The 27,511-nt window shown below is 52.5% G+C and overlaps 1 pseudogene; it reads left to right on the top strand.

Moving 5' to 3' along the window:
* Positions 1 to 476: 476 nt before the first annotated feature.
* LOC119095374 (uncharacterized) lies at positions 477 to 27,511 on the top strand (annotated as a pseudogene).

The raw sequence follows: 27,511 nt of genomic DNA, 5'->3' as shown, positions 1-27,511 counted from the left end.
CATCTCCAATCTCTAGCGCAGCAGTCCTTCCCATCTCCAGCGCCGCAGCTCTGTCCCATCTCCGACCATTTTCCGCGGGGCTCTGGCCGCACCAATTTATTTCCCTCCGCGCGGCCGGCCCGGTCCAAGCGTTCAATATTGGCGTTGTTTTTGTAAAGGGTTCGTCGGCTGACGAGACGTCGCCTGCGCCGCCGCTGCCGTCGGGCCGCCGAGAAATCGACATTTCCAATACTCGTGGGGTCGGGCCGGCGCGCCGCGCATGCGCATTCCTCAATTATTCACCGTACGGTGGCGCTGTAAAATTGAATTTTTATCCGTGTTTGCAGCGCCGGCCGGCAGCGACCAATCAATAGGCGGGCTCGGGGCGCGCCGTGGCGGCCGTGGGGTGGGGCGGCCGGGCCCGGGAGTGTGGGGCGGTCGCGCGCCGCCGACGCTCGCGCGCCGCCGCCGACGCCGGCAGGAGTTCAGGGGCGGGGCCTGCGGCGCGGCGCGGAGTACCATTTTTTCCGCGGGTGTTGGATTTCGATCAGCACCGTCACAGTCGTGCCCATGACGCCGGGCGGTGAAAGGCAGCGGCGCTGACAACGCATGGTGAGTTCACAGTGCAATGTTTGCGGAAGTCATATCCGGTGTTGGCGGATGCGGACTTGTGTTGTTTGCTCTTTTGTGGAGTGAAGATAAGTTGCATTTGATTTTGCTAAATGTCGATTTCAAAGGAGTGATTAGAGACATGTTTAGCACCGTTTTACAACTTCCCGATATCCACATGAGAGATGGCTCACAATAAGGCCACAACTTAGTTGTCTGAGTGCAACAATGCAACTATCCAATTTTTGCTGATTTTTTAGCGATGAAATCTATATTAGCTTGGAGAATTACAAGTTATGTTTCTGCACAGTGACAACTTCGTTTTTAAAGCGAGCCGAAGCATTTCGGTCATGTACATGGGTTTGGAAAGATGACACTATAGAATATTCGATCTAAATGTTGCTGTACAACAAAAGATGCAAGACAGAGCTAGTATACTGTAAGGTACACAATGCCTTCTTGTAGATTAGCCGAAGATGTTTCGTTAACCCTCGACAGGTGGCAACTTGACTTGAATCGCAGTCCACAGAGGGGCCGCATACGCACAGCTGTGCTTTTGATTTTGCGGTGCTTAATTTTTTATTAACTTTATGATTGAGGCCGATGGTCGAGGGAGGAAGCGGAGCTGCAGGGTCCGTTTAAGCCGCCTTGAAACTGATGTGGATCTCTTGTCCGTTTAGTAGAAGGGTTGTAGGGTCAGTTTCACTCCTACTGAAACTGATGCGGTTCTTAAGAGTGCAAAAATGAAAGGAGCTTTTTCGCGCGGTTTGCGAAACATATGTCCGTTGCATGAAATCATATTGTGATTTAGCTCAATCGAAGCTAATTTTCACCTACGAATTTAAAAGCTTTGGGACAACGCTCATCGTAGTATTGTGTCTCTTCTTGAGTCAACCGTCTCGTCTTTTTCAGCCCAACCTGACACTAAATTGCCACCTGCCATTTAATTGCTACCTGCCACTATCTAGATCTTTCACGGTATTTGTCGCTGTCTAGTTTGGGACACTGGGAGTAGGCTGGTAAAAACAGCGCATCGGCCGACCGGCCGGACTATAGCAAATACACTGATTTGTCGTCGGCCGGTCACCAAGGTGAGCAACCAATTGAAAACGATGGGATATTTTTTGTCGCGGGATGGGATGGATCTTAAGAAAGACACCAAGGGACTGCAGGGTACGGTAAAGGGTATTTACGTCGAGGCTTACTGGTGTTGTGGGATAAAATGTGTTACAATTGCTCATGTAAGGTTGCGGAATGCGCGCTGTAATATTTTGGCGTGCCCGTCACCAACACCACCGGTCAAAAGCATTTCTGGCACCAAGCGTCACGTGAAAGTGAACATTTTTGTCGCCAACCTTATCCACGACGTCGACAAGTTCCCCCCCCCCCCCCGTGGCAAGCTGCGTCAAATATGGTTCTTAAGACCCAAGATGTCACGCAAAAAAATGTTCAAACCAAGCTAAAGGCACTTCAACCATCGCGTGTGATGTGAATCTAAGGTTTATTTTGGAAAACCTCTGGCATCTTCTGAGGTCTTCTTATTTTCGTGGTGTTAAGAACCAAGGATTGTGGCCGGTATTCCTTTTGGTTATCGCTTCGAAATAATTGAGTGTTTTTTGCCAAGTGTCGTTTCAAACTGAGTGCATTGAGATCTGTGTCAAGTTCAGTGTGAGGTAAACAGAGCTATCGAGAGGCAGTATAATAATGGCCATAGTAAAATGCACCCAATTTATTTCGATGTACATGGTAAAGACGCTTCGCAATTCACATTCTGGCACGTAGTTTGCTTTTGAGCAGCATGTCTTTACCGTTTGCTTTTGAACAGCATGTCTTTACCGTTTGCTTTTGAACAACATGTCTTTATCGTTTGCTTTTGAACAGCATGTCTTTACCGAGCAGCTCGCGCTGTGCCTGACGGACGCGTCATATAGCGTGTATTTTTGTGAGTGGGTAAACGGTTATTTGTCTGGTCGCAGCGGCTGGCATTTCAGCGCCGCCCTAGGCTGGGTTCTGGGAAGTGTTGGCCGTGCATGTGTGTGCCGTTTGTAAATGGAAACGTCTGAACGTGTGGTTCACCAGTGGTCAAAAAGATATCTCCCGCTAAGTGCGTTTTAATTTCTAGCAAATTCACACTTTCCTCAAGGAGAGGATTTGCTTAAAAATTCGTACGTGGGTGTATGCTCGCTGCTTACTGAGCTGGGTGAGAATGGTTGACCTATATTTCTCATGTTATTTACTGACAAGGCTGTATGGTATAAGACGATTTACCTTCCGGTTATGCCACCCTGAAGATGTAGTGGTTTAATACGTAAAACAACCTTTTTGATGTGAGAAAACCCAAAGCACCCATTGACCCATCGACTATCAGTCATCTGAACCTGTTTGATTGGATTGGTTCGCGTGTTTGCTTTTTCACCAGGTTCGCTCGCTCTATGTTGCTTGTTTTGAATTTTGGTTATTACTAGGAGTACAAATAATGTTATGGTACTCACATTTTGTAGCATTGTTTTACATTTATGATGTCACAGATATTTTAGTGATGTAGAAATGATTTATGGAATTAGAAATCATAACATGATTTCCTATTTCTTGTTATTGAGGAAGAATCCTGAAAATGTTGTAAAATGTTTACCGAAGAGGAACAATAAGTCGTTCTCCCAAGAGTTTGCGGACAAATTTTGCCGATCCAACCGAAGCAACTCGATCCAGTTTATGTGGTAAATTTTCATCTGAAATTTATTTGCGGGACAGGACACCCGCTAGTTGTTCGTGCTGTATGTAAATCACTTCCGCATGGCTGCACGGGTCTGACCAGTTGCTAGCTGTCCGTTATTCTTCAGTCGGCCAGAGCTCCTAAACTGCACGTGCCAAGTTGACCCTGCCCGGCCACTTACCAGCAGACCTTTTTGACAGTCGGGGGGGGGGGGGAGGGAGAATAAGATCCATGAGCAGTCGCGCAGCTGGCGTTGCGCGCCTGCTCCTGCTGCTGCTCGTGCTCTTATACCACAATAATATGCTCAGACTAAACCCGTTAGCGAGGTTCATAGCTTGCACAGATCTCAGCAATGTGCTGTGGACCAACTTGTGTGGGTTTACCTAATGGCGGCAGAGCCCAGCCCACTGCGAATTTGTCACCATTGAGAAGAAAACCTCCGCCCGCTGCTAGTGACAGCAAACAATCATGTTCTTGCCTCCAGAATATCATTATTCATGTCTATTTTTGGTACTTGGCTTGCTTTATTTTCTAAATGATGTCGGGTACTTATCTCGTCTGGAACACAAACAGTTGCTGCAACCTTGAATTTCACCGATACCAAAATCCACGGTCCACATACACTTAGCTTTTGCTCGCTCGCACGGTGTTTTCCCACACGTTTTTACGGAAAATTAAACTTGTATGCTGCACCATTGTGTGTCTTAATTTATGACTGGAAAGAAACTACTTAAGACGAAACTAACCAATGTTAATAATTACTCACCCCAAACGACTTTTATAAGACTGGTATGCTTGTTACTGTGTGCCATAAATCTGCTTTCATCTCTCTAGTAGCCTTGGTTTCATCGTGATCCATTTCTTTTGTGCATTGCGTTTCAGCACTGACATGTGTAATCGATTCTAAAACGTTGTCCAATGAAACAATAAATGCCATCTCGTCTGACCACAGTCTTAACACTTAATGGTGGATTTAAGCCATCAACACCGTACCATAATGTTACACCGTAATTCGCCATTCTGGTATAACTTCGTACCATATACCATACCATCGCGAATTTTTTGAGTGGTGATGTATGGAGCTATAGAATAATGGGTCGCAAAAGTGATGCTAGTTGACATCATGCAAGATGACAGCCACCTTCTTCGGTAACTGGCGAGATTGAGGATCAAAGTTAGGACGGTCCTGAATAGATCATTGCGTAGGACGGTTCTGAACAGAACGATAAGTAATCAACATGTGATGACAATGTTAAACTTAAGCAAAGAGGCCAAAAGTTATATCGTTGCCCTGTAACGTTTTTACGGGCTCCCGGAATGCGACTCACGCGCCCTCTGGCTATACTGCTGGTACTGGCACGGACACGAGTACATATGTAGAGCGAACGTTCTATATTTTAAGATGTTGAAACAAACATCAGATATCATGAGATGATCTGAATTATAACTACTGGTATGCTTTCAAGTGGGAAAAGCTGCTCTAGTCAACACAATTTTTGTGTTCAGAAATATGCTTCTCAATGCGTCAATGTTTGAATGCCCCGTTGTATCTTGCACCAATTTGAGTTAGAGCCAACTAGCAGCCAGTGTATTTGGAAATCCTGCTCAGGAACGCCAGATATGAACGGTTCGACAACAATTTGTTCTTGATCTTGATCACCGCATGGCCAATGGACTGGCAGGATTTGAATGATATGGCGTCATGAAAGTCGGGGTGGCCTTGAAATAGTCCACACGAAATGGCCTGAACATCTTTGCGGGCATGTAGCTTAGAAACTAGGGAGGCTTAGGTCTTAAGAAGGGCTGGTTGTAAAATGCACCGAGCGATCTTCAAGATGGCTGTTTCAGTTCAAAATCCGATAGAAATGTGGAACAGTCGCTTTAATCAAAGGCGGCCATAAGTGCGGTACCGGAAGTAATGTCTTTTTGCTGGTTTTTACCGTGACTCAATTTAAAAAATCTTGCCTCTTCGCTGTTTATGACAGGAAAACCGTTGGTGGTAAACACCCAAACGGTATATTATCTGAATCGGCGAGTGACGGGAGGAAGAACGCCGGCCCGGCTCAGGCCAATGCGCGTGGTGCGGTACGAGCAACCCTGTCCCACAAGTTTTGCATCATCTGCCGAGATCTGCCGCAAGCGAGTTAATGACATTACGTCTTCCTTTTTCCGAGCCCCTCTGCAGTACTGGTCCGCCATTCGTACCGCTGAATAGGGCAGGAATCAGATTATCCCGCGCCAGCTATAAAAAATTGTGGCAAATATTTTGAGTGTATTTTCCTGTGGAATGATCGTTCGGGCCGACACGAGTCGCCCTGTCATTTTAAATTGTGCAGAGCAGCGAAGAGTGTCGACTGCCGCGCGCTAATCGAAGTCGACTTTGCTAGTCAAGAGGCGAGAGGAGTGAAAACCAGACCATATAGAGAAATATATGTTGGGACGAGCAATGAAGGCTTTCAGCTGCTTTTTGTATTCAACGTTCTTATGTTGGTACGAGTCTGACAGTGCTCCCTGTTCATTGGAAACTCTCCGCGGGAAATGTGTGGATGAATTATGTGAACTCTAATCCTGGCGTGACTTAGCATTGAACCTAATGTATTTCGTTGATTTAAATTTTTCTGAACTAGTGTCTTCATTCATCATGGCAAGTAACCATTGTTAAGAAGTTAAACTGCCTTGGTTTTCAGTCTAATCAACCCTTGTTGGCTGGGCAATTTTCAAATCCGGCCCTGTCTTAATCCGTGCTTTGGTGGGACTTTTTAACGTGATGCTACCCGATCGGTGGTGAATCCGTAATCGACTAATATGTCTGACTGTGCTCCTCTTGTGGCAAGCGCTTCCTGCTCATCCTGCCTCTAGCTAGCTAGCTCACGAGGTCTTGTCCCTTGCTCCTCAAAAGTGCTTCTCTTGTCGCTAGAAATGCATTAATGGCATGCGGGCAAAAGTAAAAGGAAAGAAAATATATCTCCTGACATGTGAACTAGTTACGTGAATGCGAACTAGTACATGTGAACCAGTGTAGCGTACTGACGTGGCCAATATGCCACACAATTATGACTTTCCAATCAAAATAGGAACGATATGGATCATTTTAAACTATTCGCTGCAATGTTCGCAGGAGGTAAAGCTTGATGCTACTGCTGAAACCAAACGTTACAAACCAACAAATTTTTGTTGACTGCAACTGCAGTGCATGCAGCAAAGATCACCAGTCATGGTACATAAGCCGCCTAACCATGTCAAAACTGTTCATAACACACATGTGTGGTTTAATGCTGATGCGCGCAAGAGGGAGAGATTCTGCCCCCCCCCCCCCATGTTTTTTTTCCTTCGCCATTTCTGAACGACTTATCACAGGTTCTTGAAACTATATGACGCCCCTACATCGGCGGACTCTGGAAGACGAACTTTGGTCTGGGCAGATCTAGGTTTTGATGTATATAGGGAAAATTGCTGAAATTTACCGTCTGCCCGTCGATGTGCGTGTTAACGTGATCATAACTGCCATTTTGCCCGTTTATGGCTTAATAGAACTTGTTTGTATAAGGTGTGAACTAAGATCTATCAGACTGAAACATTTGACAAAGACCTTTCCGGGATGGGAATTACTGAGAGTTCTGTAACGCTGTGGGAGATGTTGAGGGTGGTATCTTGAGGCTTCAATGTGGCATCATACCAAAAGCGGCATAAGCAGAGATGTAAAAGTTGACTGGTGATTATCGTGAAATTTTACAAACATTTTACAAACAAGTGCAATCATTCCGTTCTTTTAAATACGTTTCTGAAGATTATGCAGTTAAGCAGACCTTCACTGGGATGACGTCCATATTGGTGGATGTGATGCTACACCCAACTGGCGCAGCCACGCGCATGCGCCGACACACCTCTCGCGCCATCTTTCGCGAAACTCCTCGTCAGTACCTCTGACCATCTGCGGGATGTAATGGGAAAGTTTCCAATGATTTTGGACCACCCAGTCCCCATGAACAACTGATGTTTTTCTGACCCCAGAATTCCTGTATCTGTCAAGCTGTTCCATGAAAGTTCTAAGGACGTGTTCCACATCTGTGTGGGGGTTTGAACTGAGATTGTCATTTCGAAGATCATGCAATGTGATTTTTCTACCGGTGGCACGCCACGACACCACCCCCACGTCTACCCTGATTTTTATTTTATGACCTTGAGGGCAACAGTTCTGGTCTCCTCAGCGGCCTCATCTGCCTTTGGCTCAGGGATGCCACCTCCACTCAGAATGAGACAAGACTTACGGGAGTATTGCTCCGTCTCATGGATAGCAGCCTCCAGATCCTTTACCATTTCACGAGGCTCAGAGTTTTACCGTTTCAGTTTCAGAGTTTCACCTTTCAGTGAAGCTGAACCGCGTTTAAATAGGTCCTTTCCTTTTCCAGATGCATCAGCTACGAGATCCTTGACTTGCTCCACCTCCCCTCTGAACCCCCAGTGGACTGGTTTGGTTAAGTTACGTTAGATTTGGCGAGTTGTTTACCCGAAAATATTTGTGATTAGACTCTTAATACAAACCTTACCGAGATCACTGCGTTTTGTTCAATCCAGGTGAGATGCGTCGCACTCGCCGCAACGGAGCACGTCCGCACACATCGAGGTCTGGAATATGTTTTGTAGCGGCACGTAATTCACAGCCATGCCTTTTCAGACTCCAACCCCTCTTGTTTCTGAGCTTGACGAACGCGAGCTTGCGCGACTATTTCGCGCAGACCTTTTCAAGGCCACTGATGCATGCATGACGGTATAGAAACGTTATGTGAATAGTCCCATCCCAATGGCCATGAGGCGTGCAAAGTCCAGAAAAATATGACCATCTAATTATCTGCGTCTGGCGCACGTCAGCAGGATGCGTGGCTAAAACGGACAACAGTTAGCTAACAACTAATATAATGCGTTGAGCCCAAGTCTCTAACACGAAATACGTTTGTGCTACATATTAAAGAAATTGGGGCAGTTGTAGTAGTTATGAGGGCAACGAGAAAGGGATTCGAATAATTTAAAGGGGGTGTTTCACATTGATATGACAATTTGAGCTGAAATAGACACTTTGAAGATCATTCGGTGCAGTTCACAGCCATGTTCTTCTTAAGACCTAAACTCGTCTGGAGTCTATGGTCCCAAACTCTTCAAAAATGCCTTCCACTGACCAGATATGACCCCCCCCCCCGCACACACGCACACCCTTTCAGGTGTTCTAACCACGATATAACCCAGTTCTTGCACCGTCAGATATCGTTGCCAGGTGAATCCATGTTTGGGGTCGACGTATGGTTGGGGCTCCTCCCCACTCAGAATTTCTTTAAAAAACTCCGTACAACTTGTACAGCAGGACACACGAACCATTGAACCGCAGCATTTGTATGACAGTTATATAAAGGCAGACATAAATTATATATAAATAGCCATAAAATAAATAATAAGAGCAAATTTGTACTTACGGTCCTCGTAATGACTTATTTAGATATGTAGCCTACAATATGATGAATCAATCATCTCTTTTTTAGGGGAAATCGAAGCAGCGACTCGAGATTTGGGGGGGGGGGGGGTCTGTCCTTTCCCTGTGCGCTACCTTACTACACAACATCGCACACGCGATAAGGTTGAGTCTAGACCACGCGTTTATCGTGTTGTTTCTCCATCCGTGGTTTTTCTTGGAAAGGGGGGCGGCAAATGATGGTCTCACTAAAACACTGAACGTCGTTCGACAACAATTTTAATTACATTTCATGGGCTTCCGCTCACGCACTGATGACTGCACAAAGTCTTACATGGCCCACGTTCAAATCGCCTATGCACTAAACCATGTGATCCTTAATCAGTGCCAATACAGTTAATAACGAAACATTACATGTTCAGCATCGTGAGACACATGCTCTTAACGCTGGTCGGGCCGATGGTCAAAAGTGATTGCTATGCTGGCCATGCGAACTGTTCGGAAAGATGAATCAGTTCGTTCCGAAAAAGTCATAACTTGTAGCAGCAGCATTACCACATTGTGGCTTCTCGGTACCAGACGCGTGGGACGGAAGCCGTTCAGCGCATTGCTGCCCGGCTCAGTGCTTGCAATGCCATCAGCAAATTGATAACGCTGAATGGGTGTCAGTAGTGTCGGAGTGGTCTCCAACAGAGCGGCAGCGCTTTGTTGTGATAGCGCGCCGTCGGGGTCACTGAGGTGTGTCACCGAATGCCGTCGAAAATTGCGCAATCACCGAGGCTGACGTGGGTCAAATAGTTGCTGAAACCGGCGTTGACTGTGCGGCACTTGCTGCCGTTGGAGACGCCGAGCGGGTGTTGTCGGGGTGCAGCTCCTGCATCGGCAGGCCACCCGGTCGCTTCATGACCTTAGGTCGGGGGCGCGCCAGGCGGTCCTCATCCGCTCTCGGCGCGATGGGCATGTTCCGCGGCCTACAATTATCCACGCGTATTTTTGCAGCTGGTCGTAAAACCGACGCTAATAGCTTAATCTCAACGAGGCATCGCTAAGCGACCAACCAAACAATCCAAGGTGGGCGGCTGGCGGGAAGAGCGCGTTTGGGGTGCGCGAGCTCTCCTGGCACGAGCTGAACGCGTCCGAGCGCCCGCTGCACGTTGCGCAGGCAGCTCTGATCAGTACAGCTGGACCGAATACGTTCGAACCGGCAGAAACAGCCCGGACGGGCTTCCGAGCAGCGCCATTTCCGCTGAACAGCCGTTCTGTTCGGGTGTGGACAATCTGTCCTGTATATGGAAAAGGTCTACCGGGTCAGTTTCAGTCAGCATGTCCCGCTGGTTTTCAGAGCAGTCGTTCACGTACTGATGTTTAACGCCAGCGATAGAGTGCGTGACACCCGCCAGGTCTTCGCGGAAGAGTGGTTAACAACTGGTGGGTATTGCTGTCAGCTCCAAGCAGCGCTCGTCTCAGCTGGCTCATTACAGAAATGGCTTGCGTGCTGCGCAGCTGCGTCATTGGTGACGCAGCAGGCGGCGACCACGACAGATTCCCTCAGGCCGCGACATTGAGAGAGAGCGAGAAGGCGGCTGGAAATCATTCGCCGGGCGTATTGGCTTCATTTGCTGATGGTTGCGGCGGGTAGGAGGCCTGGACCTTGCGGTAAAAAGCCTCGTGGGCTTCAACTTTAATGACGTCTGGGAGCCGCGAGCTGCCAGAAGAGCGACAGCGCCGGCTAGACGGCGGCATCAGTTGCGGCTGGCGTGTGGTCGGTGCTGCGGGGCTGCTGCAGGCTCAGCTCCGCAGGCTCAGCTGCTGCAGACTCAGCTCTGGAGACTCAGCTGCTGCAGACTCAGCTCTCGACAGGTGACCGAGTCGCCGTCCCAGAGCGACCGGGGTGGGGTCGCCCCGCGGCGTCGGGCAGCTCTGGAAGCCGCCGTCCCAGCGACCGGGGGGGGTCGCCCCCGCGGCGTCGGGTCAGCTCTGGAAGTCGCCGTCCCAGGGAGGCCGGGACGGGGTCGCCCCCGCGGCGTCGGGTCAGCTCTGGAAGAGTCGCCGTCCCAGGGAGGCCGGGACGGGGTCGCCCCCGCGGCGTCGGGTCAGCTCTGGAAGAGCCGCCGTCCCAGGGAGGCCGGGGTGGGGTCGCCCCCGGCGTCGGGTCAGCTCTGGAAGAGTCGCCGTCCCAGGGAGGCCGGGACGGGGTCGCCCCCGCGGCGTCGGGTCAGCTCTGGAAGAGTCGCCGTCCCAGGGAGGCCGGGGGGGTCGCCCCCGCGGCGTCGGGTCAGCTCTGGAGGAGTCGCCGTCCCAGGGAGGCCGGGACGGGGTCGCCCCCGCGGCGTCGGGTCAGCTCTGGAGGAGTCGCCGTCCCAGGGAGGCCGGGGTGGGGTCGCCCCCGCGGCGGTGGTCAGCTCTGGAGGAGTCGCCGTCCCAGGGAGGCCGGGGCGGGGTCGCCCCGCGGCGGCGGGTCAGCTCTGGAAGAGCCGCCGTCCAGGGAGGCCGGGGTGGGGTCGCCCCTGCGGCGGCGGGTCAGCTCTGGAAGAGTCGCCGTCCCAGGGAGGCCGGGGTGGGGTCGCCCCTGCGGCGTCGGGTCAGCTCTGGAGGAGTCGCCGTCCCAGGGAGGCCGGGGTGGGGTCGCCCCCGCGGCGGGCTGGTCAGCTCTGGAGGAGTCGCCGTCCCAGGGAGGCCGGGGTGGGGTCGCCCCCGCGGCGTCGGGTCAGCTCTGGAAGAGTCGCCGTCCCAGGGAGGCCGGGGCGGGGTCGCCCCGCGCGGGCGGGTCAGCTCTGGAGGAGTCGCCGTTCAGGGTTGGTTGGGTCCCTGTCGCGGTGCCGGCCAGACTTCAGCCGTAGCTCCGCTTTGATGCCACGTTCTGGTGCTTGATCCATTGTATTCCGACAACTGACGATAAAGACACCGTTTTTGCCCACCTCGTGGCGTGTATTGTTTGGTGTAGGATCTTCGTTTTGGTTCGTACTCTAGCGTCGTCGTCACCAACGTTATGCTTTATCTTCTGGCACTGAATGCGGCGTGGTTCACCCCCTTAACGTCAGAGCCTAGCCTGGTTTTGTGGCGATCTTTGCCAGTCAGCCCTGTGCTGCTTCACTTATGATCTGACGTCACTGAATACCGTTATGTTTCCGGTTTAGTATTAGTTCACGACTTCTTGGCCCTGGTATGAGTGTGGCCATATGGAAATACTATGGAAAACTCACTTTCGACGAAACAACTTACTTGCATAGGTTTTTTAACCAACAGCGGCACAAATTTAAAGGAATGTTGTGACTTGCCGAAATTGCACGGGAATTCGAATTTTTGGTGCAGATAGCTGGCGACAAAAGCGTGGCACTAGGATGGTCAGCCCAAGCCGGACCGCACCGCTCCAGATGAAGGTGACACAGGTCAGATGACACCTCAGATCTACAGCCTGGCCTGTTAAAGTAAGCTGCAACACAGAGAAACGCGATCCTCATGAGGTGCACATGATGTGAAGCGTTAGGAAGCAAGCATGTGGTCGCCACAGGAAAAAAGCTCGGATAGCAGAGGGTCGTTACAAAAAGGAATGCGATACTGAACCATCATCAGAAATAGTACAAAGTTCAAAAGGCCCCCATGGCAAAATCTTGAAGTGGAAATCCGGATATCAACAGCTTATCGGCTTCGCACCTTTTGACCAGCGGAGACATGCAAGCTTTTTTGCCAGGTCATGGCCCCGGCACGCTAAGCTCTTGTGGGCCAGTTTTTTTTTACAAACCTACGTTGTATGTGTTGGAAGGAGCACTGTGCAGGCATGAGATAAATTTGGGAGCACAGCCTAAAACATCGCATAGATCAGACAAGTGGCATGACCATGGGAAAGGTAATAATTGTAGTTTTGGGACGACTAGATTTACCAGGACAATGTACGCAGCTCAGTACACCACATTATAGAGTGTATACAGATATTTCCACAGCAATGAGAAGAGATGTATGCAGTGGATAGCAGTTTCATGTATAAACTGCGTATTAAACTGAAAACAAATCAGAATTCTCAGCAAGTTCATCGCCACATCAACCGGTCACAGACACGATGCCAGCAAGGCAGCCAATTGCCATGGGACGCCAAAACGTACTTAAGCATGTTAATGCACGCACAAAGCATTTCTAAATCCAACTGCATTCTACAGTTTCCTTGATCGATACGGTCATCCTTATACTCAGCGGTGGACAAAAGTTGGCGATGATAATTTCGCAAAAATAACTATCACTCTCACTGTTTCATGTATGTTCTGATGACTGTTGTCCCCAGTACACACTCGCAGACGCCTACATCCGACTCACTACATCTTGGCAGCTGTACAGACCGACCTACAGACGCCTAGAGGGCGTCAGACTGGCAGCAGACTGTCCAGAGTGCGTCAGACTGACCTGCGGACTGTCCAGAGTGTCAGACATGCAGACTGCAGACATGCTAAGGTTGCCGAGGAAAACAATGGAAATGTTCGAATATATCTATGTTCTGCATTGGCTGGATTGAAAAGGAACCTTTTAGGCGCATGGTGTATATCCCGTTCTCAAAGGGGACGAAAAACGCTAGAGTGATCTGAACCTCTTTTAAGTTACTTTAGTTGGCCTTTCGCTCCATCTTAACGTTCAACTTACTTTGTTGCATCGCTTGTCCTTGCAGCCCATTTCACAACCGAGTTTAAGTGGCTTCTTCCCTTACGACATGAACATCATGGCTCTATTCATGAACTGAAAAGCATAGCATCCATCCAGAATACATCAGTGGAAAAACCGTGCAGAGTTTTTCGCAAGTGCCCACGCCTACACGGAGGCCACACCTGGACAACACCAACCGCTCTTGTAAAAACGTGACGAGCAGCCAGAGTCTGGAGCGATCATGTCACTGCGATCCAACCAGTGTCACCGGCGCGCAGGGCAGCTGGCGACCCCACGCGGGACGGGTGGCACGGCGCGGCGGCGCGCTGTGCAGGGCTTCTGCGCACCGCAGTCGGCGCGCCACCTCGATGCCATGTGTTTTGTCACGTCGCTCCCCGCACCCGCACCCCTCTTCCTGCTCTGTTTACCGGGCCTATTCAAGTTTAACATCCTTTAAACCTTCGGGCCGGCGCCGGCAAACATACGGTTTATATTTAACTCGCGCTGGGGAGCGGCGGATTTCAGACGAGCGGACCCGGAGCGCCGTGTGGCGGGGCGCTATTTTCTGCTGGCTGGGTATGGCTGCTACTCGCTTGGAATGGCTGCGGCGGGATGGTGACTTCAGCGGCGGGACCCGGCGCCACGCGTCGGGTCTGCACAGAAGGCTTCAGTGACCACTGGGTCCGGGATTTCCCGACGCCCTCCCCGCGGTTTTTGGCGCAACCATTGCATATAGCCTATCGATTTATGTGCTACATCCTTATCCATTATGTGCTACATTATGAGTAGCATTTCTGCACCTTGCCTATATGGCAGAGATCTAGATTTGGGACGGTGCTCATTTCGATGGCTTATTAAACGTTGTTGTACAGCTATGATGCACATATACATACCAAGCCTTTCGCGCTTCCGGACTGGCGTTCTTCTCGCCTTCACCGGACAGGGCTGCCAGCTTTCAACATGCTGGACATGCTGGAGCCAAGAGAGAAGTGACGTCGGATTGCTCGCCCTGAAACTGCGCCGGAATGAACGTCACTGACGATCAGCACCCAGCGGCTTTCAGCGAGTCAAACCAGACCAGTGGGGTGAAACTGGCGGACCTGGCTCTCTTATCAGTGGGACAGTGTTCTGAACGTTGGTTGATGTTCTTCCTCACACTCTCTCTCTCTCTCTCTCTATATCTCTCTATATACTCTCTCTCTCGCTAACTATATATAGATACAGTAATTGCCCGATTTATCTGCAACTTAAAAATAGGTATCCATCAGTGCCATCACCGTCGCAGTCCGGGTCTGCACGACACCGTACCTGTGTATGCTCCGGCTGCCCCCCTCAGGCGTTATTCGACGGCACACAGCGTGTAGGTGAAGATGGCCCAGCTGGCGTACCGCCCCCGATGAATTAATAGATGATCGGTAATTTCACAGCTGCCGTCGGACGGAGCGAACCCAGGGGCTGGCACGGGACGGGCCGTGCATGCTGCGCTGTTCAGCTGTTCACACCGGGTAGACACCAAATGTATGGAGAGGTTGGCAGCAACAGCGAGGGATCGTCTCAGAGGATTTGTGTACACGGCCGCTTCTTGAGGGCGTTATGATGGCAAATTCACTTCTTGATGGCGTTATGATGGCAAATCCACTCCGAGGTCATTGCACCCGGTCTCTCAGAGAGCTTATGGTCTGAGCTGACCTCGCTTCCAAGTTGGGCGTCACAAGTATCCGAAGTGGTCATTTCGCTGCGACAGAACAGTTCCCTCCTTGTCGCAGCAATGACCGATCACAGGCAGATTATGATGGTGTGTGTTGATTATGCCCCCCGAAGATTTTAAGGGACCGATCAAAAAGTTGTTATTGGCTATTGTCGAGAAATTAGCTCACTTTCCTGCTTAATAGCATGCTTTTATTTATAAGGAATTGTCCCTTTACATTGCACTCGTTCGGACAAAGTTGTGAAGTTAGGCAAGATGCGATACCAAGGGACGCGCTCCACATTGTGGTGGAGATTTTGGGCACTTTCGGAGTGTCAAGTTCAAAACAATATAGCAGGCTTATGCGAGGAAGGAACTTATTGCTAATATAGCCATGGAACCAAACTAGACTTCCAGAGCGTTTCATCTCATTTTCCATGATATTAATGACGGCATTTGTGTAATCAAACACTGAAATGTTTGCATATGTGGTGAAATGATCACGTGAAATGAAAAATTGGTTGTCATGATATGCCATGAATGGAGAAGAAGACCACTAAAAATCACCCCAATATCTAAAGCATCTCCATAACGTTTCCCACTAGGGGGGGGGGGGAGGGAAGGGCCAAGCTCATTTCTCCCGGACGAATGCATGGAACATCGATGACGTGGTTGTAGGCAGCAGAAAAAGCTGCAGAATTAAGAACCGTTTGATTTTAAGTGTATTCTCTAATTACAGCTGAAAGCAACTTTAAAACAGTTACCCTGAGTGGTTTAGTGGTATACGTCACACGGTTGCCAATCTCACCTGGTGCCTACATTTAATATGACTGGGCTTGGTACATAGCATTATGGTGGAGGACAGAGATGTATTTAGTAATATCTAATAATATATATATATATATATATATATATATCATATATATATTCATTTATTTATTTATTATTAAAAAACCATCGGCAATATTTCTGAAAGCCGATTAGTTTTTCCGGTTGAATTGCAAATCGGCAGCGAAACATATGCATCTAGATATCGGTGTACCCCGCCACATTCATATTCTTAATTACAGCGACCGCCTTATTTACTCCAACGACGAGAAACCGTCTCGCACGGGGGAGGGTGTTGAAACGAGCATAACGACCCGAGCGGTAGCGCCTTCTGTTCCCCACGTGGTGGGTCCGGGTTCAAACCCCGGCCGTGCCATGGCCGATGAGCGCTACTCTGGCCACTACAGCCAGTTAGTGGTAGATTGGTAGTCAGTGATAGCCAGTGGGTACGAGCCGAACGTCGCGCCGTTCTACCCCAACCAGCCGAACGTCGCGCCGTTCTACCCCAACAGCCGAACGTTCGCCGCCGTTCTACCCCAACAAGACGCGGAGCACTGGGCGACCATTGCAGCGCACTCCCGTCTAATTAGTTAGACTGTCTGGGAACAGCTCAACGGGTCTTCTGGCCATTCGGCAGATTACTTAAGAGCGTTTGCTAAATGCACAGTATTGAGATGTTCTAAAATTGATGACAGCTGAGACATTGGATGTCACCAATATCTGAAATCCTGATGTCGTTGTTATACGTTCTTGCGTTTAGAAATATCAGCTTTGATTCGAATAATTTGAATCGATTCACGATCCTGGCCATGAATTCATGCTTAAATGAAGATCAGAGTCAGAATCGTCATGCCAGTTTGCTTAAAACAACAATTGATTTAAGTCATGAGTTGAAAAGTAGGTAGGATTCCCATCTTGATTAGTACACCAAATATGTTGAGTCAGGAAAGACGTCTTTCATGTAGAGCTTAATCGAGTACAAATCTGACCGTGATGCGAACTCACTGCATACAGTGATCAGTGATCGATGGCGATAGCTATTGATTTACCTTTAAGCTCAAGTAACTATCTTGCGAATTACCAGATGAGCTATGCTGTTCGGACTATTGTAACTACTGAACCGCTTATTGTGCAATGGTCGCTTAGTGCTCCTCTTATTAGGGGGAGAACGGCCCCAACGCTCGACTCTACCACTGGCTGCAGATGTCGTCAGCCAATTGGAGTCGTTTCTCCGAACCAGCTGAATGAAAAGACTCCATATGCAATATGCGCAGCGGCAGCGGACCAACCAACGCGTTTGGAGAGCCTGCGTGCATGCCTGACCTTCGCAATCTTGTAGCGAGCGCGCTTCATCACGTTCAGGGAAACGAGTCGCGAACTATTCTGTGGCATAAACGCAATAGCTGCCAGCGTCGATCTTCCATGATTGACCGGGGCTTTGAGTGTCTTCAGTGCATTGCTTATATGAAAAAGCCGTCTGTGCCGGACAGTCTTCTACGTGATACATCTTCCTGTCTGGTGCTCCTCAAAACCTTCACCCTTATGGAGTGGAGTGAGCGTGCGACGTGGTAGCTGTCCTGACCTGAACCACCTACGCTGTGCGGACATAGGAAATACTGTGTAGAGATGAGAGCAAAATATGATTTGACCTCAGATATCCCAGCCTGGTGGGCTCACGATCAGGGATAACTAAAATGCCCAGATAGCAGTTCTAAAAGATGTTCGAGGATTTCATCCTGTTCATTGCCAAGAGGGAACTTTTTATGGTGAAGGTGGTGAAGTCATCGAGGCTAGCCGAGAGCTACCACGCATGCGCGCCATAAAGTTAGTGAGGACGAAAATCCGTTGGTGTCCAAATGTCATCAGTTGTGCTTTGGTAACAATGCTGAGAATGCATCACTGCAACCGCGCGCTCCAAACACCTGCAACAATAGAGCATCGAGGTTCCTGTTCGTTTGACATGTCAACCATCCCCGCACAGGTGTGATGAGTCCGAAATCTATTCAACTTTTGATAAGCGGCCACTGTGCACATGTGTCGTTGTGAAGAAATTCTTTTCACCAGCGCCGTTCCACAGGTGCAAGTGGCTTTGCGAAGTTGAAGTGACTCGTCACCGCTCGGCACATATGGCCACTGTCGACTAGCCTAAAGTGTGGGATGTGCGCTCAGTGTGTGGGGTGGGTGTCATCCGACAGGAGGTGCAGGCCTGACGGTGCAGGCTCTCAGCTGGTGTTCAGCTGCCGCTCGTGCACCGGTCAGGCTGTTAGGCTGCGTGTGTGTGACATTTCTGCCTCCTCAAGTGAGTGGGCCTCCAGCAGTTGATGTGCCTCACAGCGTTGAACCTAACGCAAAAAGTTTCCACAGGCCAGTGTAGCTGTTTGAACTCTGCTTGGAGGAATGCTCCTCTTTTGCTTATGGTTTTGAAACTGGTATCGCCAAATACTGACTTGGTGCTCAACCGTGCGCCAATTTGCCGCAAACTAACGCTGCGTGTTGTCATGGAATTTGGCTAAGTTATATTGTACATTTGCACCTCGAATATGGCCATTTGTCTCAAAATTCGTCTCGACCAGTGTGCAACAGTGACCAACAGTCACACACAGTGAGGCATTAAACAATTATACAGCTCCGATAACCTAAGAACCAATGCGGGTTATCCTAGACGCGTAAAAACATTTTATGCCATACTTCAAGATGACATGTGAATGAAACTATGGTGACGTCAACAAAGCTTTACGCGCGGACTTCGGAGCGTAGGAGCGAAATCTTAAAAACTGACATTTGGGATGTAAATCCCTTTCACTGAAAGCGAATTCTTTAACAACACCAAGTTGATAATTGAAAAGCGAGAAAGTGGAAATGATTCCCTACATAGGTCATGTAGTGCGCATGACATAAACCATCGCTGCTGAGGATCTTGCGACTTTCTGGCATCTTCTTTATCTCTTTTATAAAACTAACTATTGCGGTCCTCCGAAATCCCAATAAGTTATTTGAGCACTGTCGTACCGCACAGGAAGGTGAAACATTGCGTTGGTTCCTGGGCGTCGGGCCGAGCCCACAGTACCGAGCTGCCCCTGCTGATCCGCGGCCTCGTGCGTTCCAGTCGGCCCCCAGTATGGCTTCGCTGGCGGTGCTGGGCGGGCTGATGTCGGCCGGGCCTGGCTCGCCGCCGCCGCCCGATGACGACGAGGAGGGCGACCAGGCGAGCCGCGGCTACCCGGACAGCTCGGCCAGCCGCTCAGAGGATGGCTACCTGGACGGCAGCGGCTCCGAGAAGCGTCTGTCTTGCGAGACGCTCTTGAGCGGCGCCAAGAAGCGCCGCAAGCAGTCGCACCCGGTGAAGATCGGGCCGGGCGGCGAGGCAGAACCGGAGGTGCCGCCGCCGGGCGAGGCAGAGCTGCCGCCGCCCCTCCGCTGCCCCTACTGCCCGCAGGCGTTCCCGCACCAGGTCCAGTTCAAGTATCACATCGAGGTGGAGCACGTGAGGAGGGCGCTGGCGGACGACGCGCCCGCAGAGAGCGTGATCTTCGGTCGGGAGCTGCCTCTGAACCTGTCCTCCGGTCCGAGACATGACGGGCTGCGGGGTCAGGAGAGCAAGCACCAGGCGGAGAATTACAGGTCAGAGCACAGCCTGCCGCCGGCCATGCCACTGCCTCCATCGTTTCAGGACAAGTTCCCCGCTCCCGAGTTCCTGCAGTACGGGCCGCCGCCTTTCCTGCTGTCGTTCCTCTCGCAGCAGGCGGGCGCCGCGCCGCCGACTCCGACTCCAGGCGAGTCGCCGCTGAAGATCTTTAACCCTGAGGCGTACTGCGAGCTGTGCAACAAGGAGTTCTGCAACAAGTACTTCCTGAAGACGCACAAGGCCAACAAGCACGGTGTGTATTCGGAGCCGGCGAGCGGCGGCGCCGGTGGAGGCGGCCCGGCACCGGCGGGGGTGGGCGGACCGCCGCCGCCGCCGCCGCCGCTGCCGCCGCCGCCCGGCGCTCACCACTCACCAAGCGCGGACTCTCGAGACTCGGGTAGGCCCTCGAGCGAGGCGGAGGCTGTGCGGCCGGCCGGCGCAGCCCACCCGGACGCCTTCTGCGAGCTCTGTCAGAAGGAGTTCTGCGACGCTTACTACCTGCGTCGACATAAGCAGCGCGTGCACTCCGTGGAGGGGCGCGAGCCACCGCCGCCACCGCCGCGGCCGCCGCCCGGGGCTCCGCCAGAGGCAGGCGCCGCCGGCCAGGGTGCCGCCGACCCGTACGACGCGCAGCAGTTGTTGGAGCCGGTGGTGTCGCCGACGCTGCTGCAGCAGCTGAACACAGGCGAAACCCACGACCACCAGAAGGTGATCCATGAGCTCATGGAAAGGCTGGCGACGAACGGCGAGTCGCCGAAGAATTTCACCAAGGAACAACTCCGCGAGATTGGTGTCGTCAATGTTGACGCGTTCTGCAACGTTTGCTGGAAGGAGTTTTGCAACAAATATTTCCTGAAGGTGCACAAGTACAGGAAGCACGCCATCGGGTCGCCTCCTCCGGAGATGGACAGGCACAACGGCGCGTCCGGCGGGCACGATTCCATGGCTTGTCCGCCCCTGGAGAAGCTGCTGGACGCGCCTCTGAAGGAGAACTCCGAGCCGAAGGAGTGCGACCTCTGCCAGAGACCTTCCAGAGCAGCTACCTAGTGCAGATGCATCGGTACTACTTTCACGGTTCGGGACACCCGAACAGCCACGGCTCGATGCCACCTACGCTCCCTGGGAACGCGCCGGCTAAGAATTCCCCGTCCGCCGACCATAAAAAGAAGGCGCACTTCAGTGACGATCTGCAGAAGCTGCAGGGCATGATCAAAGGCCTAAACGACAAGAAAGGCGGACACGCGGCGGTTGCGTGTCACGTGTGTGGCAAGAACGTCGACAGGCAGGCCCTGCAAACCCATTTGATGAATGAGCATGGCGTGTTCCACAACCAAGAAGAGTTGATCATTCCAAAGCCGCCGACCTCATTATCATCTTCCAAACCTCAGAGCAACAAGGACTCCAGAGAAGCCTCGAGCCCCCCACCCCAAGGCTCAGAGACGGTTTGCAGCGTTTGCAAGAAAGATTTCTATGCCAAATTCTTCTTGCAGCAGCACATGCAAGCGGCCCACGGAATCCAAGCGTCGCCAATGAACGAGACCGCATTTCTCGCGAGGATTCGACTGGAGGTGGAGGGCCAGAAGAAGTTGGAGCGACCAAAGCCAGCCAGCACCAGCCGCAGCTACTGCGAGATCTGCAAAAAAGAGCTCTGTAACAAGTACTTTATGAAGACCCACATGATCAAGATGCATGGAATCAATATGGAGAACCACCAGATTCAAGGTGGCGTCAAGTGTGATGTCTGTCAGAAGGAGCTGTGCAGTAAGTACTTTTTAAAGGTCCATAAGCAAAACACACATGGTATCTACGATCCGGAAGACGACAAGGCGCTGAAGGCAAGCGATGCCGTCATCAAGACGAGGAAGGCCTGGAGGTGTGCACTGTCTGCAGCGGCAAGTTCAAAACGGCCAAGCTCCTGGAGTCGCACATGGCAAGTGACACGGCGCACCGAAGGAGAAGAAGCCCAAGTCCAGCTCGGTGCCGCGGAGCGCACCCGGCATCGGCGTAACCTGCAGCCTGTGCGGCCGCTGCTTCCCTGACCTGCTGTCGCTGCGACTGCACGCGATGCAGGCCCACCCGCTGCCGGAGCAGAAGGGCGAGAACAACGGCACGGCGGGCGAAGAGACGCCACTGGAAACCGGCCCAGCTGGGCGAGAAGCTGCTGCGGCACCCGTTCGGCCCGTTCGCCGGCCCGTTCCCGCCGTTCCTGCCGCCGGAGCGCGTCATGAGCCTTCTGCCGCAGCTGGCCGGGCCGCTGCTGGAGCCGGCGCGCTCGCCCTTCGCGGCGCCGCCGCTCGACCTGCCGCCCAGTCTGCTGTCGCGCCAGCTGGCTGGCCTGGTGGGTCCGCTGGCGGGAGGGGCCGCCGCTGAGCCGCCGCCTCCACCACCCGGTGCTGCCGCCGCCGCTGCCGCTGCGCTGCCGCCGCTGCCGCCGCCACGGCCACCAGCCAGCCGCCGGCGCTTGCCGCGAAACACGCCTCGGCTGCCGCCGGCGGCCGGCGGTACCGCTGCAAGCCATGTCGCCTGAGTTTCCCGCAGCGTCACCGCTACCTGAGCCACTGGCACCAGAAGCACGGTCACAGCCGCCTGCCGTACGCGGCTAGCCTGCTGCGCGGCTACCTCAACCGCAACTATCGTTGCACGCGTTGCGGCTTCAGCTCGCGCATGCGCAGTCTGGTGCGGCGGCACGTCCGCCGCCACCACCGGCGCGGCCCGGACGGCGCCGCGCTGCCCTACCTGTACGCGCTGCCGCTGCCGGTCGGCGACGGCGGCAGCGACCGCTACACGATGCAGTCGTTCCTGATGCAGTCGTCGCCGGCGGAGGGGCAGCAGCCGCCGATCGCGCCCGCCTTCGTGGTGCTGCCCGTCTTCAGGGAGCTTCGGGAAAAGACCGAACTGCGCCTGACGCTACTGCCGGCGTAGGCGACCGCCAGCTGACGATGGTGGCGGCAGAGAGACAATGCGAGGGGAATCGAGAGTACGGGTGAGTGATGTGATGATGCTCCTTAGGTATATTCAACGATCTCAGGGGTTCATTTCAGCTATTTTAGTGCGCGTTCATCGATCGATGGCTGCATAAAGCAGGTAGTTTTTCTGTACATACGATGACTTGTACATATATCCGTAGAGTACTGCATAGCGAGGGGGGGGGGAGGGGCTTAATTTGAGCCAAAGGGCCACTTCAGTCGACTGCAGAGGCCACGTACAACAATCTACCTCCACGACCAATCAACGCGCGTGTAACTGCCACGCGTTCGGCTAGCGGTAGTAGACCCACGGTAAAGTAGGGCGCCCCATGAGGGCGGCGCACGGGCCCACGTCCAAGTCTGAAGGGCGATAGTCTGATCGAATGAGATCCTTTGCTTTCAGGCTCGGTGGCCCTGTTAGCTCCCGTTTCTTGAAGGATGCGCCCCGCATAGCACCATACATTCCTAATTCAATTTCAGCGAGTGGGACGACTCGGGATTTCGGTACAAGGGTAAAAATTGCCTTCTTTCTAGACAACTACGGGTTGGTATGTTTACGGGAATGACCTGTGATCTTGGGGCATTCTAGCATGATATTTAGTGTAGGACAGAATCTATATAAGCTGGGTCTCTTCACTGAGATCCGTGAGCTTATTCTTTCGCAGGCTACCTCAAAAACTGCCGTCTGGTCTGTGGCGATCTATATGAAGTCGGTCGGTGCGAGATGCATTTGAAGCTGATGATGGTTACAATTCTACATTGCAGACTAAAGGTACACCTGAGCGCGGCGGTAATAAAGCGCACTTGGCTGGAATTCTACACTCGGGCGAGGCGATAGCACGCTGTCGCGTGGGGCTGAAGAAGTTACAGCTGAGCACTTTGGGTCACGTGTCTAATCATTGTCATTCCCAATGTGAATTATAAGTTAGCAAGAGCATTAAGTTGTATTGCAGTTCGTCTAGTCTTACGATTCAAGATTGCAGTCCCTTTCCCCTGTCGGAAATGGAAACATTTTGATTTATTGGTTTCAACGGTTGAATGGAAGCCATTTGCGTTTTTGTTTCAGAAAGCAGTGAGTGCGGCCGTCAGTATATTTTGCACTCCAGAACCGCTTTGCGCGTAATTCAGAATTGCTGAAGTCTGACCGCGTGTGGGGTTGTGTCACCAAGCAGCAGCAGTGTCAGCATCTTCCAGACAAGCCAAATGAATTGAACTGCCATCTCCCCTGTCCAGAAGAAAGCTCGCGCCCAGTCCCTCGTCTCATTTGATTTCCACTGTTAGCGGGTGATGGCCGCATCGGCGCCGGCCGCGGTCGCGCTCCACAGGCCGCAGCGGCGCCGCTCGCGGTCTCGCTCCACAGGCCGCAGCGGCGCCGGCCGCGGTTGCGCTCCATAGGCCGCTGCGGCGCCGTCCGCGGTCTCGCTCCACAGGCCGCAGCGGCGCCGCTCGCGGTCTCGCTTCACAGGCCGCAGCGGCGCCGCTCGCGGTCTCGCTTCACAGGCCGCAGCGGCGCCGGCCACGGTCGCGCTCCACAGGCCGCGCCTCCGGCTCCGGTTTGAGCCGACGAGGCGCGCCGTCGCGCCGGCCAATCTCGCCCGTCCCATTCGCCGAGCAATGGCGGCCGACGCCGACGCCGGCGCCGGCGCCCGCGCCGCCGTGGTCTTCGTTTCGGCCGTCGGCGGCCGGCCGCCGGCCGGCCGGTTTTTCGTGCTCCCGCGCCGAGTGAAGACCGTTTGCCGGCTAAAAATCAATAGCGGCGTGTGGGTGAGCGGCGCGAGCGCTGGGCCGAGTCGGTGGGCCGCGCCGGTCTGATCAATGACGTGGTGGGGCCGCCCGGCCGTCCGCCCGGCCGGCCGGCCGGCCGGCGCGTTTTCATTCCTCTTGAAGCCAATAACCAAAGCCGTCGGGTCGATGGCTGAAAACATGGGAGCGGCAGGCGCCTGGGGCCGGCCGGCGGGCGGCGCGCGCCGGCGCTGGCCGCGACGCGCCGCCGACGACGCGCAGGCACCCACCGCCTCCGGTGAAGGAGCGATCGCTGTGAACTGCCGCCCGAAAGATGGCGAATTTGAGCGCGTATTGATCGGGAGGTGGCGCCGGCGCGCGACGGTCGGCGCCGCCGCCCGGCCGGTCGGGCCGCGGCTGGCCGAATTTGGAACCGGTGGGCGGCTATCGACCAGCTCCACCCGCGGGGTGGGGTGAGAACTGGCCCGTAGTTAAACTGGCGCCGCGCCGCGCCGCGCCCGACGGCTGGGCCTGAATAATGAAGGAAAGCGACGCTGTCCGGACCCGCAGGTGTGCTCCCATCTGGGGAGGGGGGGGGGGGGGGCGACAAAGTGATATGTCAGCGACAGCACGTTCAGGCAATTCAGGCCAGGTATATCGCTAAGTGAATAGCTTTTTAGCCCTTGATAAGTTGTTGTTCTAACATTTTCTATTTTATCAAGAATGTCTCTCAAAATCGCGATGAAAACTACCTCAAAAGAGCCGTATGTGCTGTCAAACGGTGGAGGCCATAGACTACTCCTTGAGCGTTTCTTCATATCAGTATGAAGAAACTCTTCATATCTTCATATCAGTATATGTCGTCGAAGGACGGAAACCGGCCACATCTTGTCAAATATGATGTGGAAGTCAAAGTTTTTGAACTCATACCTTCTACGCTGTGCTCACGAAAACATTTTACAGCCATTCCAAGCAACATGAGCCGCCGGCCACGATATGAACATGCATTATTCACACGCACTTTAAACTGGCTCACCCCATTTCACACGAACTTCTTTTTTTCGTAAACCCTGTCGGATATGGACTGTAGGCCCTTAAGAATCATGTACTTGTCAGGGGCTATTCAAGTGCAGCGAAGCGCAGGACTGCGAATCAGGTGTATGCCAAAAGCATTCAGTGGCAATGGTCGACGTACCACTCCACCAGAGTTTTCGCGGAAGGTAATCCTCACCTGAGTCCCGTAGTGCGGGTTTTTTTGCTGGGAAGCACCAGAACTCGAGTCCAGCGCACACTGTACCACAGCTCGAGCTCATTTTATTTCTTGCTGTCCGGTTTTGATGGCTGCTCTGCCTACGGGATAAATTCGCTGAACTGCCAACCATGGCATGATGCGCCGCTGCCTGGTGGGATTTACCATGTCCGGTTCATATGGACTCCTACTGCGCACAGTGCAGCGGACGCTGTTAGGAATGACACTACCCCCGACCTAGAAAGTCACGCCTCGAAAAGTGATCAAAATGCATTAGATATGGAATACCGCATGCGCTCTTGTGACTGCATTGCCAGAAAGGCCTGAATGAAAGTTCGTAACAGCCAAGCGTCCGGGTGGCAGGTGTGTGATGTTGACTAACGACTGCTATGTACATCGCGTATCACATTCACAATCTACAAATCAAGAACTAGGTAAACAAAATGGCCGCACAATCGATTAATCAATAGGCAGTTCGTGGGACCGGCTATATTTTGCTTATTGCTGTGGCTACAGTGAAATGACTTGCAGGCCTTAAATCTTTGGTAGATATTTGAAATCCATATATATATATATATATATATATATATATATATATATATATATATATATATATGAAGCACAACACTTTGGCAGGATCTTTTCACGATTATGAAAGTGTGATTGTTACAAGTTAGTGCCCACTATTGTTAGACGTGTTTTGACGACTGCATGACTGGGCTCAAACAGGCAACGCTCGTCATACATCGTCGCGATCGCGCCACATATCGTCACGATCCGCTGCACCTTAGAGTCACAGCCCTCCACGAATCAGCATCAGCGCTAAATTTGGCCAAAAGGCTGGGTAATCTCGCTTTGCTGTCGCCTAGAGTGTTACCTGTTCGTGGTGGCACAGTCCCACTGTCATCCTCAGGCCGTGTTGAGGGGCAGTGATACCAAAACAGGTGACTGTGTCTTCTAATATGGCTTTACTGCATGACACCAGAATGACGCACTACCACCGTAAGTGCTATTTTAAGCACTGTCAGAAAGCAGGTGTAATTTTTTCTTCAATTACCAATATCTTTTTTTTAGCTAAGTTTAGCATGGATGCCGAAACTGCGGAGCTGGGACTGGGGGTGCAAGTGAAATAGTCATTTATTTAGTGACAAACATCGTCATACCTGAAGTGTCCAGTTTCCTCAAAGTGGCACCACTGTCGCGGCAGTGTCTAACCGTGCTGGAGCTGTTTGCAGCGTTTGTGACCAGCCTACAGCTGTTTCCATACTGATGCCAAACCGAAGCCGTTTCCAGCATGTGACCCGGCAGGAGCGGCTCGCTACGTGTGGTATCGCGCCGGAAGTGTGCCATCGTATTTACCAGCAGGAGCAGTTTCTGCCGTGTTTCGGAGCCGTGTCTGTTTCCAGCGTTTTTCCGATCCGGAGCTGTTTCCTGCGTGTGACCACGAACTGGAGCTGTTTAGAGTGTGACCGTGAGCCGGAGCTGTTTGCAGAGTGTGACCGCAAACCGGAGCTGTTTACAGAATGTAATCGCGAGCCGGAGCTGTTAACAGAGTGTGGCCGCGAGCCGGAGCTGTTAACGGAGTGTGACCGCGAACCGGAGCTGTTAACAGAGTGTGACCGCGAACCGGAGCTGTTTACAGAGTGTGACCGCGAACCAGAGCTGTTAACAGTGTGTGACCGCGAGCCGGATCTGTTAACAGAGTGTGGCCGCGAGTCGGAGCTGTTAACAGAGTGTGGCCGCGAGCCGGAGCTGTTAACAGAGTGTGACCGCGAACCAGAGCTGTTTACAGTGTGTGACCGCGAGCCGGAGCTGTTTACAGAGTGTGGCCGCGAGTCGGAGCTGTTAACAGAGTGTGACCGCGAGCCGGAGCTGTTAACAGAGTGTGACCGCGAGCCGGAGCTGTTTACAGAGTGTGACCGCGAGCCAGTCCATCACGCAGAGATCGGGGCCGGCGCGCCGCCGTCGTATGTGCGGCGCTGCTGCGTTTGCCAGGACTGGTTCAGCAGCACATGCCCCGCGGTGCATGATAAGGCTGCGTGA

The sequence above is a fragment of the Pollicipes pollicipes genome, unplaced genomic scaffold (assembly GCF_011947565.3).
Source record: "Pollicipes pollicipes isolate AB1234 unplaced genomic scaffold, Ppol_2.1 Scaffold_1608;HRSCAF=1887_pilon_pilon_pilon, whole genome shotgun sequence".
In the NCBI taxonomy this organism is placed as follows: Eukaryota; Metazoa; Arthropoda; class Thecostraca; order Pollicipedomorpha; family Pollicipedidae; genus Pollicipes; species Pollicipes pollicipes.
Note: the sequence above shows the minus strand (reverse complement) of the source record. Positions and strands in the feature narration are given on the sequence as shown.